This window comes from Lacerta agilis, chromosome 16 (genome assembly GCF_009819535.1).
Source record: "Lacerta agilis isolate rLacAgi1 chromosome 16, rLacAgi1.pri, whole genome shotgun sequence".
Taxonomy (NCBI): domain Eukaryota; kingdom Metazoa; phylum Chordata; class Lepidosauria; order Squamata; family Lacertidae; genus Lacerta; species Lacerta agilis.
The window spans coordinates 13,857,023-13,863,864 of NC_046327.1; positions in this window are offsets into that span (position 1 = coordinate 13,857,023).

A 6,842-nucleotide genomic window follows, 5' to 3' on the forward strand; every position below is an offset into this window, starting at 1 on the left:
TGAAACTGTTCTTAACCTGAAGCACCACTTTAGCTAATGGGACCTCCCGCTGCACCGCCAGAGCACGATTTCTGTTCTTATCCTGAAGCAAAGTTCTTAACCTGAAGTGTTATTTCTGGATTAGCGGAGTCTGTAACCTGAAGTGTATGTAACCCGAGGTACCACTGTAATATCTTTGATGCAAAGAGAGTCCCGACTGGTAATATAGATGGATCATTTGCACAGACATTCCAAGCAATTGTGATTTGATTGGGTAAGCTTTCGATTCAAATCAGAAATGCAAGTGGGATTTCACAGTTGCAGAAAACTGTTCCGCCACAATTTAAAGAAACCTATCTGCAAATAACTGCAGGCCCGAAGCTCTCCATTGTTTTATAGCCAAACAAACAAACAAATCTGTAGATAGTCTTTGAGATGCTACTCAGTTGAAACGGTGTAATAAACGGTGTAGTTGGGCGGAACTATTTCAGAAGTGTTTTTTTCTTTCTTAAGATTCCCCTGAAAACCGAATGGCTGAAAGCAAGGGTAGAAAATAGTTCTGGAAATGGAGATTAAGGTTGCACTTCTAAAATCAGTTACTAAGGAATATTCCCCCTGGGATACAGACTACTGAGTAAACATGAATAGGGTTGTGATACTGAGCTCAAAGTCTGCATGTGTGCTGTCCACTTTCCTCCTTGCCCTCATTTTCTTTGTTTTTTTCCCCCTGTAACCAGGTGCAACCTCTAGTGGGAGACCACATCAGGGGAGCTGAGATGGTCATCTTAATCTTTTATTCTGGTTTTCAGCTTCCAGATCACTGTAGAGCTGTTCTTAGGCCGGATGATAGTGGGAGGAAAAGAGAAAAGGTTATGCATGAAGGGGTAATTTTGGAGAAAGAAAAGCACCAAATGAAGTGGTTAAAGTCAGGGCCATCTTAAGCATATCCGGCGCCGTGGTGCAGAGATCCCTCCAGCGCCAGCGCCCCCATTTCCCAGAGTTGCTGACCTTTTTACAGCACTGCCGGCAGCTTTGCGGGGCTGGAGGAGCTGGGCAGCAGCTGGAGGGTGGCTCCTCCAGCGGGGAAGAGGCAGAGGCTCCGGACGCAGCGCTGCTTCGGCATGGCATGGCGGAGGTGGGCGAGGACAGCGAGCCGATGCCAGGAGGTGCCACGTCCAGCCTCCGCCTCTTCCCTGGCGCCCTCCAGAACTTGGCGCCCTGGTGCCCTGCGCCACTTGCTTCTATGGGCAGGACGCCCCTGGTTAAAGTGCCTGTTGCATGCTCTCGCACTCTCTTTCTTTCTGTGTTTCTCCCCCAACCCCCCAGAATTGCTGGTCGTCTTTTCAAGATTGCAGCCCAGACAGCTGCATTAGCTAAAAAAGGAAAATAATGGGTGGGTGTGTGCACATGATTAACATCACCTATCGTTTGAGCCATAAATCCACTGAGGCACTGTATCTCTGTTGAAGCTTCAGTACTTCAGAGTGCAGGTGTGGTTTTGCATGAGTGGTTCTCCATCCCGAAAACAAAAGCAAAGCCTGCTGCACGTAGAAGACAAGATTAATCTGCAGAAAATTTAATTTGAGAGGGAAGCAATTTTTATTGATCACCCACTCTGCAAGTAAAGCAGAGCATGCCAATTTGGGGAGATGGGGGAGATTAAGTGTAAACTTAGCCCGCTCTCTACAGGGTGTTTGCATGGAAATTCTCACCACCCACCCCAAAGCATTTTTTTTAAAATCCTCCCATAATGCTGTCCAGTGTTCAAATTGCAGAAAAGATACAAAAGGCATGGCCCCCCTCAACTAGCTGTCATTCTTGGAGGGCATGATTTAATTGAACATGGGGGGGTGAGTCAGAGGAATGGGCCTTGTGCATAGAGACACCTTACTATTTGAGTACTGTTATGATCTATAACCCACACGGGTGGCATTGTGGGTCAAACCACAGAGCCTAGGGCTTGCTGATCAGAAGGTCGGCGGTTCAAATCCCCATGATGGAGTGAACTCCCGTTGCTCGGTCCCTGCTCCTGCCCACCTAGCAGCTCGAAAGCATGTCAAAAGTGCAAGTAGATAAATAGGTACTGCTCCGGCAGGAAGGTAAACGGCGTTTCCGTGCATGGCTCTGGTTCGCCAGAAGCGGCTTAGTCATGCTGGCCACGTGACCCGGAAGCTGTACGCCGGCTCCCTTGGCCAGTAACACGAGATGAATGCCACAACCCCTGAGTCGGACATGACTGGACCTAATGGTCAGGGGTCCCTTTACCTTTACCTATGACCTGTTTAGGGACATGGGTGGCGCTGTGGTCTAAACCACAGAGCCTATGGCTTGCCGATTGGAAGTTCAGTGGTTCGAATCCCCATTGTTTGGTCCCTGCTCCTGCCAACCTAGCAGTTCGAAAGCACGTAGTGCAGGTAGATAAATAGGCAGGAAGGTAAAGGATGTTTCTGTGCGCTGCCCTGGTTCGCCAGAAGCGGCTTAGTCATGCTGGCCACATGACGTGGAAGCCGTCTGCGGACCAACGCCGGCTCTCTCGGCCTATAGAGCGAGTTGAGCGTGCAACCCCAGAGTCGTCCCCGACTGGACCTAACAGTCAAGGGTACCTTTACTGTTTATTAGTTTATTAGTTTGCAAATAATAATAATAATAATAATAATAATAATAATAATAATAACAATAACATGAAGAGCACCAGATTTTTATTTCTTCTCCTGGTTTTTTATTTTTTCATGTTACTGCCACGGTCCCATATAGGCCCGTAAAAGCCTGTGGCAATATATTTTCAAATAAAGTTGTGAAGCAGATCTCGTTCAGAGGGATTATCTCCGAGCTCTAAAGAGTAGCAGTTTTCCCAGTGAATAAGCCTTTTGTAACTTACGCATGTGATGTTTATGTACTCTGAACGTTTCATGTTTGCCAGAAGAATAGCAGTGACCTTTTTCAAAGTGACAAACACAGCTATGTATGCTCAGACTCCCACTGTGATTTTGTGTATTTCACACAGCCTAGCAACTTCCACGTTTACTGCAAGACAAAAGTGCAGTCTGGTTTTGCCTCTGTGTTTTGTCCTCTGCTGAATTTATCTGCCCCCACCCCCGTCTCCCTCTTCAATATTAAACCTGATTATAAAAGAAGATGGCACATACCAATGTGAATTTAGATGGAGGTCAGTGGAGAGATGGGGGGGGGGAATCGAGATGCTTGAATCAAGATTCTTTTTGCATAATACATTATTGATCTTCACAATATGGTAGCACGGTTACCATAGAAGAGAAATATATATATACAAAATAACTGAAGAAACCAAAAGCTGTGGGCAACTGTGTGTGCTTGAATTCCAGAATTAAATTCAGAATTGCAGGAACACCCTATGCAAAAGAATCTTGATAGAATTGTTATTTCCATGTGATTATATATATATATATATATATATATATATTCACAAGCATATTGGTAATTTAAAGGAAGAAAAAAGCACTGAATTGAAGTGGTGAGAGCTTCGGAAAACTTCATTTGAATAGCACCTAGGGAATTTGTATTGCACTAGTTCTGTTTATGAAAGCAAAACAGATATAGATCTGGTGATAAATTTAGGATTTGTTCAGAACCATCTGTGGAGGACTAGCCTCATGCCAGGTAGGGGTTAAGTGTTCTGACAGTTAGAACCCTCAGGGGCGGGCTTAGCCTGGGTATAAAACACCCCTCCCAGTGGGCAGTGAGTTAGTTAGAGTCAGAGTTAGAGTTAGATTTGGAATTGAAGTATGGGCAGGAGGAGTTAAGTGCGGGGAGTTAGAGTTGGAGTTGAAGTGTGAGTCAAGAGATAGAGCTGGGAGTTTAGAGTCTTAGGTGGATGTTAGCAGAGAGGATAAAGAGATTGTGAAACGCGTTGTTATTGATATTTAGTTAACTATTAGAGGTATTAGGCCGGTAACATTTAGAGGTATTAGGCCGGTATAGGACAACTGTTATAAGCTTATTGAACAACCTTTTATTTATCAGCAACCACAAGCTTTGTACGCAATAAACATCTTTTTAGTTCACAATATCCTCGTCTGTGGTGAATGAAGTAAGCAGGATCCAGCTAGTAGTCTGAAGGGCTGCAGCTGGGGACTGTTTGTCGTTGGTGCAGCACTCATAGACCGTAAAACGTCCGGGGGTGGGCTGTACAGGGCGAAGGGCCCGCGACATTAAAGTGGTGGCAGCGTCGGGACGAAAGATTGTCATAAAGTGGTGGTCACATTGAGATCAAAGATCTAAAGTGTTGGCAAGAAGTGCCAAGGTACAAGAAGGATTTAAGGGTGACGCATTGTGTGAAGTGTGAGGCTTAAAGAGGATTTAAGCAAACTTCTGTGAGACTCTACAATCTAGTCAGGAAGGGGGATCGCATACACCTGGAAAGGGAGAAGGGGAATTCAGAGAGGAATTACCTGGCCCTAGGGTGTGGTGTGATTGCGCCTAAGACTGTGAGATTGTGAGAGAGTTACAAAGATACTTTGCGTTTGAAACTATTTCAGGCAGAAAGGTTTATAGTGAGAGGTCGGAAAAGTACGCTGGACAAAGTGCACTGAGGTAACTTTAGGCGTGACTTTGGACCTAAACTGTGGAAACTGAGCCTGAAGAAATAGTTTAACTGAAACATCCTTGATTTAAGTACAGAAATAATACCACCAAATAAATAGAAAATGCCACCTAGAAAGACTAAAACAGCTCTTAGGGACTCACAAGTAGAAAGCTCTGAAGAAGAAAATGGGGTTTCCCAGATTGAGGAAACCAGTACTGAAACAGTTAACAAAAATCCTGCTGAGGGGACTAGTTTTAAAGCCTCAGAGGAATTTGAGAAATGGAAACTAGAACAAGAATATAAACTGAAGGAATTAGAAATGAGATTGCAAGCTGAGGAAAGAGAGAAAAAATTACAAGCTGAGGCAAAAGAGAGAGAATTAAATATTGAGAGAGAGAGAGAAAGAGAGGCAATGGCACTGAAAGAGAGAGAATTAAAGTTCCAAGCTGAGGCAAAAGAGAGAGAACTGAAAGAGAAAGAAATGACCTTAGCTATTGAGAGAGAAAGAGAACGGGAGGAAAGAGAATATTTATTAGAAATGAAAAGACTTGAATTAGCAGCTGTAGATAATAGAAACAACAACAATAGTTCCACACAAAATCCTAGCAGGGTGGATTTAAAAAGATTCCCTGACTTCAGAGATAAAGACGATCCTGAAGCGTTTATCATTTCTTTTGAGAGGGCTTGCGAAGATTTTGAAGTAAAAGATGAGGAGAAAATGCAAATACTGAGAGCGCGTATTAGTGGAACATTAACAGAGATTTATTCTCAAATGCCGTCTGATCAATCCAAAGATTTTGAAGCATTTAAACAGTTGGTTTATGTTAGATTCGGAATTACTGCAGAGCAACTGAGACAAAAGTTTAGAACAATAAAAAAAGTGCGTGAGGAAACATTCGCTCAATTAGGAGCTAAAACTACAAATTATTTAAACAAGTGGCTAGAACAGGAGGGTGCTGATTCTGTGGCAAAAATAAAAGAGGTGATCGCATTGGAACAATTTTATGACACGATTAATAGTCATCTGAAGTATTTAATTAAAGAAAGACGACCTAAAACCATCCTGGAAGCTGCTAATCTGGCAGATGAAATAAATGAGATCCGAGAACACGCTTATGATGCCCCAAAATATAAGGACAAACAGTGGGAAACAAATAAGTTTAAGAGAATGCAACCGCCCACAAAGTTTACCACAGAAACTGCCAAGAAAATTTTTCCCGCCAATGCAAATGTTCCCCATAACACGACTATGACAACGGGGGAGACTGAGGGAAAAGTAAATAAATATAGTGAGGGTAAAAGGCCTGAATTAACCTGTTGGCAATGTGGGAGAAAAGGCCATAGACAATTGGACTGTAGAACTGAACTCAGAAATAAGAGTGCAAATAATATCCCTCAGAAGCAGACATATTGTGTCCAAACTGTGGAGACAGAGCCAACTGCCAACATGGTTGCCACGACAACCGAGGCCCAGTCAGAGGCTCAGGAGATACCAGAGGCCCAAGTTGTGAGGTGCTATATAATTCAACAAGATGACATGCTATTACACAAAACAGGAGAAGAAATTTGGGTGAATGGTAAACAATATAAAGGCTTAAAAGACACAGGGTCTCAGATTAGTATTGTACATCCTGATTTATTAAAGCCAGAAGACTTTATTAAAGGCAAAACAATCAGTTTAAAAGGAATATCAAAACAGCCAGAAATCTTGCCAGTCGCATTAGTTAATCTGACATATAAACAATGGTCTGGAAAATGGCAAGTAGCAGTTTCACCAGAAATCCCAGCTCCAATGTTAATTGGGTGGGATCTACTTGACCATGTACAGAGTGCATTTGTGATTACTAGGGCACAAAAACTGCGACAGTTACCTCAGGAGGAAAGGCCTGATACAATTGTTGAACTGACACAAGATACAAGTATAATGCCAGTTACAAATAGTCAAGCAGCTAGTTTTGCAGCCAAGCAGAAACTAGATACAGATTTACAGAAATATTTTCAAGCCACAGCCTTGAATACAGTATTAACCCCGGAAAGCCCGGAGCGGTTTATAGTCAACAATGGGTTGCTATACAGAGAGATTCTTTTAAAGCCTAATAGAGGGGGTAATGAAATCCACAGGCAACTGATAGTACCTACTGAATTTAGAACCAAGATAATACAACATGCACATGGCAGTATCTTTGGAGGTCACTTGGGAATCACCAGTACCCTTGACCACCCACAGACCAATGGCCTTGTAGCGCGATTTAATGTAGTTGACTACCTATTTAAAATGCAGAACACTCTCAAACGATCACTA